Genomic DNA, 10,316 nt, shown 5'->3' on the forward strand with positions numbered 1-10,316 from the left:
ACACATAAACTGGTATAAGCAATCAGAAAGCCATTCACATCTGTAATACAACAGAAGTTCAGTACGCATAAACTATTTTCACAATGGCTGAAACTGGTTTAAGATAAACATGGATGGATGTAGTATCAGACTTAACTGAAGACAGAACTGCCATCATGCCTACAGGCTTGGGAGTGACCTTCTCAGCTCCACTGCGGCAGAAAAAGATCTTGGAGTCACTGTTGACTACAGGATGAACATGAGGCGCCAATGTGATTAAGCAGTTGGCAGAGCCAATCGCACCTTGTTGTGCATCCGTAGGTGCTTCATAAACAGGTCCAGGGAAGTGATTCTCCCCCTCAAAGCGGCACTGGTCAGACCGCAGCTGGAGTACTGTGTCCAGTTCTGGATGCCGCAGTTCAAGTGGGATGTGGACAACCTGGAGAGGGTCCAAAGAAGAGCCATTCGCCTGATTAGAGGCCTGCAGGGAAGGCCCTACAAGGGGACCTTAACCTCTTCAGCCTCTCCAAGAGAAGGCTAAGAGAGGACCTTGTGGTAGCATACAAATTCATAAGGGGAGAGCAACATGAAGTAGGAGATGTTCTGTTCACCAGAGCACCCCCTGGAACGATAAGGAACAATGGCCGTAAGCTACTAGAAAGAAGGTTCAGGCTGGACATTAGGAGAAAGTTCTTCACCATCAGGGTTGCCAGAATCTAGAATGGGCTCCCAAGGGAGGTGGTGCTCACCCCATCCTTGGGGGTCTTCAAGAAGAGACTGGACAGGCACCTGGCTAGGATCACATGACCCCAGGGTTGGTGTTTCTTTTCTTGACTGCCAGGGGCAAGGGGTCAGACTAGATGGCCCACTGAGGTCCCTTCCAACTCCAGGAATCTATGAATCTATGATTCAGATTAAATCAGTTTTGTCACAGGGTCGGGTTCCAGGGGCGGCTGTGACATTCCACTGGAGGCTCTGGAACCTTGCCTCGTTCTCTCCCTAGGGCACATTTCTGTCTCACTTGCCATGCCTTGATAGTAAATATGGGAGGCTGCCCACAAGCCTTCATGTGGCCCAGTTCCACAGAACCGCCGTTAGCCTCTACATGCACCCAGGCCCCTAGCTGAGCCCCATTCCATAACTGTGCCCCTCCCCAGATAGCACCTCGAGCCTTAAGGGCAAATTGCATGGCTCCAAATCCTTCCCTGCACCACACCCCATGCCTTGCAGATGGCATCTCTGCAGATGTTCTGTCAATCGCTGGTACAGCACCTCTCTAGGCCTCTCTCAGCCCCACTTCAAGCCTCAGACCCCTCAATCTCTCCTCATAGCCCCTCGGTTTCTCCTCTGGCCCCTCTCTGGGCCCTCAGACCCCTAAGTCTCATGCAACAGCTCCCTGGGCCCCCAGACCACTTGGTCTCTCTCCTGGACCCCTCAGGGGTGTCAGATCTTCTGTACTTTCTCAACCCCATCCAGCCGTACAGTCTATTCCTGGCCCATGTCTAGGCTGCTAAACCCTTTTGGTCCCAGTACGCCTGCTGGACCTCACTACAGGCCTCAGGCCCCTGGATGGGCCTCTGGCCCCACATGGTCCTGATCTCCCCTGGTGAGTGCTTTTCTGTTGGGGTGCACTCCCCTAGCCTTCCCCATCCATGAGGTCACCCACAAGGCAGTGGGACTAAGGTTTTCCAGCACCTCATCCTCACCTTTCCCTGGGTGGCGAGACATTTCATGGAGGCTGCCTTGCCACAGGCAGCCCCACCACACCAACCAACTCCAGCAGGGTGCAGTTTTAGGTCTTACCCAGGACCGGTTTCCAAACTTTCCTGGTCTTACACATCCCTCTCTGGGCTCTTCCCTAGATGCACTATGCCCCTCCTGGGCTGCTGACCACCAGGCTCCCTGGCCCTGGCTCCATTCTTCCTCTAAGTCCTCTATCCCTGGCCCCCATCTTACTCTCGGACCCCTACCAGCCATCGTCATCCTGGGCTACATGCTTCCTAACCCTTCTCTCTCAGTTGTGGCCCAACAAGAACCTTTGTGCTTCTCCTAGGCCCTGGCCCCGCCTCCAGGCCATTCAAGACTCCAGGCTCTCCCAGCTCTGGCCCGCTCTTATAGTGGGCTCCCACACCCTTTGGCCCCTCCTTGGCCCTAGCCCCAGCATAAGCCCATTGAGGTTCTCAGGGTCTGTCCTTCAACTGCCAGCCCTCTCCTCTCTATGGGTTCACCCACTTCAGCACCTCTGTAGATCACTTTCTTTCTCTCTCTGCAGGCTCAAAACCCTTCACAGGTCTTCCTTATTGCAGCCTCTTCCTTCTCGGGCTCATCTTGGCCCTGCCTCTCACAAACCCTCTGTGCATACAGCTTCTCTCTGGGCTTGTCCTGAGCCCTCCTCTCAACAAGCCCCTATGCACTCAGCCCCTCTCTCTTTCAGCTCATCTGGCCTCTCCACAGGCTCTAGGCACTCAGCCCCCTCCTTGTGGCTCTGGACCCTACATTGGGTCCCTAGGAGCCTCCTGCAACCCCTTAGTTCCTACCCAAACCTCTGGATGTCTTTCTCCTTGCTGGCATTCAGGAGTGGCAGTCTTCCTGCTGGGTGATGTTCCTCCACCAGCTCCCAAGATGTTATTGCCAGCCCTGCTCTCAGGGCCCAGGCTTATACCCTAAGCCCAACCCTCCTCCAGTCAGATGAATCTCTTCAATCAAATGACTCCTTTGATCAGGCCTAGCCACCTCTGCCAGCTGCCTGGGTCAGCTGACTCTGCAATTAGCCCTGACCCTCACCTGCCAATGGCTCATCAGGCTGCCTGACCTCTTAAAGTGGCAGGCACATCCAGTGCCCTGCCACAGGTTTATTAAACTTCTGTCCCAGATCCCCTCCTCATTCAAGTTCACTCACAGTCCCATAGCATCCCATGATGCTTTACACCTCTCCTGCAAACTGCCCCTTGCAGTGTGGGTGGGCTAGTCTTGGCCCAAGCTCTCTGCACCAGCTGAGCAGAGAGGTGTGTTCTAGCACCCCCTGGCTTCTGGCCTGAGCCACTGGGGGCATGTGGTTGCATTTATGGAATCAAAAGTGAATGTCTGTTCACTTGTTTAAAGGGAGAGGTGTAAAACACCTGGGATGCTAGGAGACTTTGCACCTCCCCCTAAAAAAGGGGGAGGTGCAAAGCATCCTGGGATGCTGGGGGACTGTGAGTTAACTGTCCACATCCCAGTACCTTACACATATACGTAATTTATTAAGGCTTAGGGCAGGGTTTTTCAACCTTTTTGAATCAGTGTAACCCCGGCAACTGGATGCAGCGTGGGGCGGGGGGTGGGGCAGTGCATGACAGAACGCGGAGCGATGGCAGTTGCCATGTGCAAGCTTCCTCCACCCCCCACATTCAGCCAGGTGGACAGTGACTGCATGGCAGCACAGGATGGCACATGGCAGCACTCTGTCCCCGCCCACCCGCACATACCCTCTAGGGCCTTCTCAAGTACGCAAGGGGGTACGCGTACCCCTGGTTGACAACCCCTGGCTTAGGGTAACCTAGATGTTGGCAGATAAAATCATATGTCAGTGCTCAAATCCTGTAGGGTGTGATATTACTAGCTTTGCTTGCCTTGTCTTCTTTCAGGATTTCTCTCTCATCCACTGACTGCTTGCATTGTATGCAACTACAATACAGCTTTTGGTATTCTTCACGGTACTTACTTTCTAACTGCAGAGTCCAAAAGTTCATGCAAGGTGCCACTGACTGTTTGAAATTTTGCAGTGCTCATGATAAATGCAAACACAATTCATAATTATAAAGGCCATGTTCTCTGAGGGAGGGTTAATCCCATGGGAAAGTGCCTTATTGCCAATCTATTTTAGGATTTTATACTGCTGCCTATTACCATAGTAGCTGAGTGCCTTCTGCATAAAATCAGTAACAATAGGGAAATGTTTACTGGAGACTTCAATGACTCTTTGGCTTTCATTTCTTTTTCAGTAAAAAAATGTGGTTGGTGCATTGTTTTGGTTTTTTGTTTTATAAAAAAGATCTCACAAAGAAAACAAATATATATGTGTGTGTGTGTGTGTGTATCTATATATCTAGATATATAGATACACACACACACACACACATATGAGAGCTTTTGGATAAATACAGGTCAGCTTTGTGTCTGGAATGGCTTTCTCGAAAAGATAATTGTTTTTAGAGTAAGATGCTACTCAGTCTTATTCATGTCAAATTATGATCAAATTATGTCAAATTATGATCCTGGTGAACTTTCTTATGATATGATACAACTGCTCAAATTTAGACAAAAGCACTTAGTCACCAGAACCAATAATATAATAAAACCAAATGTGAAACTTCTAGAAAAGTCCTGATTATAATTATAATGTTAATAAAAAAACTAGGAAAACATCTTAGAAAAGTAATGTGCCTTGTTGTGAAACTGTCACCTCCCTTTCCTGGAACCTAACTACCCTTTCCTGATTTTCATCAGTTTAGAAAAAAAATGAACTACATCTCAAATTTGCATGTGAAGTTTCAGGCAGCTTGATTATGGTCTGGCAAAATTCTGCAAGGGGAGGTTACAAAAATTAGGACTATAACTGAAGGCTAGCTTCCTTTTGCTTTATGGTACAGGGTAGCATCTCTTTATAATACAAGGATTTTATTAGTCTCTCCATTATTAGGTTAATGATCTCTAGCTCCTGTTTCAATTGAGATCATGTACCATGTTGTAACATGCAAAATGCTTGACTATCAATATTAGTTTTATGAAAGAGAAGCACTGTACCATATTATTTATGCAAGATGTTATCAAAAATTATTTTCCAAATCTATTTTCTACATTTTTCCACCACTTTCACTAGCTGTTTATTTAGCTGCTGAAATCACTACATTTCAAATATATAAGTGGACTTAATCATGAATATCAACTAACATCTTCTGACTGAACTACAATTTGAAATGTCAGTTCCAAGCAAATAAGCGAGTAAAACTCATGAGGGCATAATTTATTAGCACTGTCAAATGTATTGCTGCTAAATTTCTTCTTCCAGTAATGACACAGAGCTGGCCTCTAATCAGACACACACAAAGTAGATGAAATAGCAGGATCACTCAAGCTTTGCTTACTGATTCTAATTTCAACATTTGTTCTTAATCTACTCCTGAAAGTATAGTACAACCTTGGCATAATAGACATCTTATCATAAAGATAGTAGATCATATACTAAAATAGTCACAAGACCCCCTCCCCACCCCGCCTACCCCTTGCTCCTTAAATGGAGAAAGAACTTTGTGATGGTCATGTAAAGTCACAGAACCATGAAAATTTGGGGTGAAAGAGGTTATCTTGTCTATTCATTGCCCTAAGATGGGGCTACACCTAGCAAGACCATACCTAGCATATGTTCATTTAACCTGTTGGAAACTTCCATGATCAGGTTTCCACAAGCTCCTTGATAACCTCTTCCAATCTTTAGTTAGCATATTTTTCCATGTCTAATTTAAATCTCCCTTGTGATAAATTAAGCAGATTATTTCTGGTCCTACCTGCAGTGGACGTAGAGAACAACTGATCACTGCCCTCTTCAGCAACTTTTTGTTTTGTTTTGTTTTTACATACTTGCAGATCTTTACTGTATCTCTCTCTGTCTTCTCTTTTAAAGATTAAACAAACCTAATTCTTTCAAACTTCCCTCATAGGACATGTTTTCTAAACTCCTTATTGTTCTTGTTGTCTGGACTCTCTCCAACTTATTTACATGTTTCCTGAAGTGTGGTATTCCACAGCAGACACTAATGCCAAGTAGAGCTGTATAATTTTCCTCACATTTCTTACATAAAGCACTGTTATATCATAGAAAGACATTCACCTTTTTATAGCACTGTCCTAGTTTATAGTTCACCATAACTTCCATACCACTTTTTGCAGTACTGTTTCTTTGGCTGTTGTTCCCCATTTTGTATTTGCACATTTGACTTCTTAAATGTATCACTTTTCCCTTGTCTCTACTGAATTTAAATTTATTGATTTTGGAACATTTCTGATTTATCAAGATCATTTTGAATTCTGTTCCTGTTTTCCAAAGTGCTTTCAACACCTGCCAGCTTTGCCTTCTGCAACTTTTATAAGTGTCCTTTTCATCATCCAACTTGTTAATGCAGATATTGAATAGTACCAGACCCCAGACAGACCCCTCCATCATCCCACTTGATATAATCACCCAGTTTGATGGTGAACTATTAATAATTCCTCTTTGAGTATGTTTCTTGAAGCTACCACCCAATCAAATTTTACCTGCACTATATGCCTTGCTAAAGTCAAAACTTATTACATCTATTGCTTCCCCCACCCAGTATCCCAGCTACTCATAAGAACAAAAACAATGCCATACTGGTCACAGCAATATTCTGTCTAGCTGAGTATCTTCTCTCCAAAAGTGGCAGCTATAGATACTTTTAGAGCAGGGGTGGTCAACTCATGGCGCAGTTGGCATGCACAGACACTTTGTGTGGCATGCAGCAGTGGATCCAGCAGGGAGAATAGCAACAGATAGGGAAAGCACAAGAGAGCAGAACAATGGATCAGGAAGGGAGGATAGAGCAGAGCAACAGATCAGACAGAGGAAGGGGGTTGGAGTGGCACCCAGGAAGGAAGCGTGGTTTCCCTTGTGGTATGCCTGCCATAAAGGTTAGCCCTCCCCCGCTTTAGAGGAAGAGCATTTGAACAGGGAATATCTAGAGAGATCCATCCCATCACAAGGTAGAAACAGATGTGTCCACAGCTGAGCCACTTAGTTGGACAAAACACATTGTCCATTCTCCTGCCAATTGACGCTATGGGACAACAAGTGGCATTTTCTCTTGGGGCTTGAGGGGCCTGATGCTGCACACTTCAGGCCCCTCAAGCCCTAGGAGTGCCTACCCAGCTTTCCCCACCTACCAAGACACATTTCTGTCTCAGCAAGCAAGGAAACCCCAACTTTCCCCACTTAATGAGAGATGCCCTGGAGACCCTGGGGACAAATCTTGGTAAGTGGGAAAATCCAGGCAGGTACTCCCAGAGCTAGAGAGACCTGATCTTGACCAGGAGTTTCCAGGGTGCACAGGATTTGGCTCCTGAAGCTCCTGGAGCATCTGCCCAGGGCAGCTGGAGAGCGTGTGCAGCTCCAGGCTATGCAAGCTCTCCAACCACAAAGCAAAGAGACGTCCGCTGCAATAAAGCAGCAAAAATTATTACTGCATTTTATCACTACCACACTGTGGCATGATAAATGATACAGATGTTTATTTGCTTTTGTTCTGTACCACCATAAAAATTTTTATGGCAGCACAAAGGTGACAAAAGGTGACATCTGTTTCCACCTATGTTCTCCCTGGTATTCACTAGGGGTGTGTGAAATAGGTCATATTAAATCCGGATTCAGATTTGGCCTGAATCAGGGACAGTGATTTGATTCATTGATTTGGATCACTGTCCCCGATTCAACTCAGCCAAATCTGAATCTGAAGATTCAATGCCAATTCAGAGAATCAGCGATTCGGCCATAGACACAGCTTTAAATGTTTTTTCTACATACCTCAAGGTACCAGGCATGATTTGTGAACGCTGCAATGCTGGGGCCCATGGAGCATCCCACAGGAGCATGGCGGGGCACATGCTTGGTGTTGAACACGAAAGTGGACCGGAAGTACTTCCGGTCCACTTCCGGGTCAGCTGCCAAGCATGCCAGGGGCCCCCCCCACACCTCCCAGCTTGGCGATTGCCCACAGGGGACCCCAGGTGCCCCCCAGACCCAGGAGGCATCAGTCACCAAACCAGGGGGATGCGGGGGCCCCCCCCTGCATGCTCCCCAGCAGACCTGGAAGTGGATCAGAAGTGCTTTTGTTCCACTTCTAGGTCTGCTGTTGAGAGTGCTGGGGAGCCCCCTGTGCTCCTGTGGGATGCTCCATCCGCCTCACCATCTCAGCATTCACGAGCTGCCTGGTACCTTGAGGTATGTAGAAAAAACATTTAAAGCTGTGTCTATATCCGAATCACCGAATCTTTCCAAATCTCTCCGAACTGATTCAGAGGGTTCCACTTTGATTCAGAGGGATGAAAGGGTCTCCTGATTCGATTCGGATTTGGAGATTTGGCCACCAAATCGGGCCAAATCTCTGCCGAATTGAATCAGGGACTGAAGCTGCGCATGGCCCTAGTATTCACCATCATTAGTTTAAGGATGTCTGAGGTATCCACAATCATCCCTGACTGTTCTGTTTAACAGCTATTAACAGACATACCATCTGTTAATTTGTCTAATTCCTTTTGTGAACCTGACTATACTATCTGGCTCTACAACCTTCTATGGCAACAAGTTCCACAGTTTAATTACACATTGCATAAACAGGTTTTGTTTTTAATCTAACTCCTAATTTTAGTGGGTGACCCCTACTTTTAGTATTCTAGGACTTGGGGAATAGCAGTTCCCTATTTCTCCACACCCATCATGATTTCATAGGCCTCTATCATATCTCCTTCAGCCTTCTCCTTTTAAATTTAAGAGTTCTAACACTTATAGGCTCTTCTAGTATGATAACTGTCGTTGATCATCTTTGTTCTTAGCTTCTTTTTTTTTTGTGGTTTCCACTGCACGTTGAGCTGATGTTTTTAGAACACTCTACAATGACTCCAAGGTCTCATTTCTGAGTCTAACAGCTAGCTCAGAGCCCAGAATTGTGTAAATATAAATAAGGCTATTTTTTCCTATGTGCATTACCTTGCATTTGGCAACTCTGTCACTTTTTTCTTCACTCACTCAAGCTTTGTGAGATCTTTCTGCAGGTTCTCAATATCAGCTTTGGAATAAGTTGGAGTAAGTTACAGATAATAAGATTTCTCTTAAGATTTCAGTATGTACTCCCCTTTTCAGATTGCTGAACAAAACCGGGCCCAGTGGGATCCCACTATTGACCTTTCTCCATCCTGAAAAGTGGCCATTTATCCCTACCTTTTGCTTCTTATCTTTTAACCAGCTTCAGTCCACAAAAGAATATTCCCTCCCTCCTATGGCATTTCATTTTTAAGAGCCTTTAGTGAGAAACCTTGTTAAAAACATTTTGAAATATCACATACTGTATTTGCTCATATACTACATGCAACCTTTTCCCAAAAGTCAGACCTTCAAATCTGAGGTATGTATCTTTAGAGGGGGAACTGATTTTCCTTCTAGAATAGAAGCAGGGTGGAATACAAGGAGACACTTTAACTTATGGTTGCCAAGAGGATTGCAGCTTCTCCCTGGGGCTGCAAATAGCATGGGTGGAGTCCAGTGTTGTCTCACAGTAGCTGGTAAGGCAGTAGCTTTTGGATGAGGAGCCACTGAGCTGGTTGAGGGGGAGTGAACTGCTGCATGTAGTCTGTAATATCTTGATGAGGCTTATGGCGTGGAAACTTATATAAAGAACTATGCATACTAAAGAAGTTATTGTCTTACTACAGCCCTTGTAAGGAGGCCTGGGGCCAAGCCTTGCTGCAGTCCTACCACACCAAGAAGTTCCGGATACCTCTTCAACAAGGATTCTGGTTTTCTCTGATTTTAAAAAAATCCCCAATTTTTCATTGTAAAAAAGTTACCCTAAATCCACATTTTCCATCACACAGACACACACATATATATAGTGGTGTTTCATTTTAATAATGGAAAAATGTGGATTTGGAGTTACTTTTTTTAATCCAAAAATTGGGGATTTTTTTTAAATCAGAGCAAACCAGGATCCCTGCTCATCAAGATGGTCTCCTGGGACACTACTCTTCATAGACAATGGGCATGTCCATATTAATGCACACATGCAGTTCAGGGAGCCTTAAACCTGTCTGAGGCACCACAAACCACACAGTGCACATGCAACCATTCACCATGCTGAAAATTTGCAGTGCGGTGCTACAGTTTGATAATGAGCACTCCCAGTATTAAAAAAAATGGCAAAAATGTGTGTTGCACACTCCTGGAACATATGCTGGCAGACACAGAAGCTCAGTCCTCCCAGGAAATGTTCTGGCTGCTGGACAGAGCATCTCTCCTCCTCTAGTTCTGCCCCAGCTCCTCCAGCAGAGAGGAGCTGGGAGGAGTGGGCATGCGCGACTGGTGCCTCCTGGCCTGGGGGGGGGGGCACCAGCAGCCAATTATTGAGAGGGGTGGGCCCCCACCAGCCAATTGCCCACCCTGGAAGTGCCGGCAGCAAACTAGAAGTGCTGCTGGCAAAACAGAAGTACCACCAGAGCTTCTCAGGGGTGAAACCGGCTGGTGCTCTACAACCCAGGAAGTGAGGGCCAATTTCGGGGGGGGGGGGGGGGGG

The 10,316-nt window shown here is 46.2% G+C and overlaps 1 protein-coding gene across 19 annotated transcripts in view; it reads right to left on the minus strand.

Annotated features, from left to right (window-relative positions):
* KLF12 (Kruppel like factor 12) overlaps positions 1 to 10,316 on the minus strand; it is a 488,339-nt gene that overhangs the window by 254,470 nt on the left and 223,553 nt on the right. Inside the window, exon 1 of one of the 19 annotated variants that reach the window (XM_025197324.1) lies at positions 8,738 to 8,816. The exons of the other annotated variants lie outside the window; for them this stretch is intronic. The gene's annotated coding sequence lies outside the window, so the exon portion shown is untranslated. Of the gene's footprint in view, positions 1 to 8,737; positions 8,817 to 10,316 lie in introns of those variants that run through there. 19 annotated transcript variants of the gene reach the window in all.

The sequence above is a fragment of the Alligator sinensis genome, unplaced genomic scaffold (assembly GCF_000455745.1).
Source record: "Alligator sinensis unplaced genomic scaffold, ASM45574v1 scaffold241_1, whole genome shotgun sequence".
Classification (NCBI taxonomy): Eukaryota; Metazoa; Chordata; order Crocodylia; family Alligatoridae; genus Alligator; species Alligator sinensis.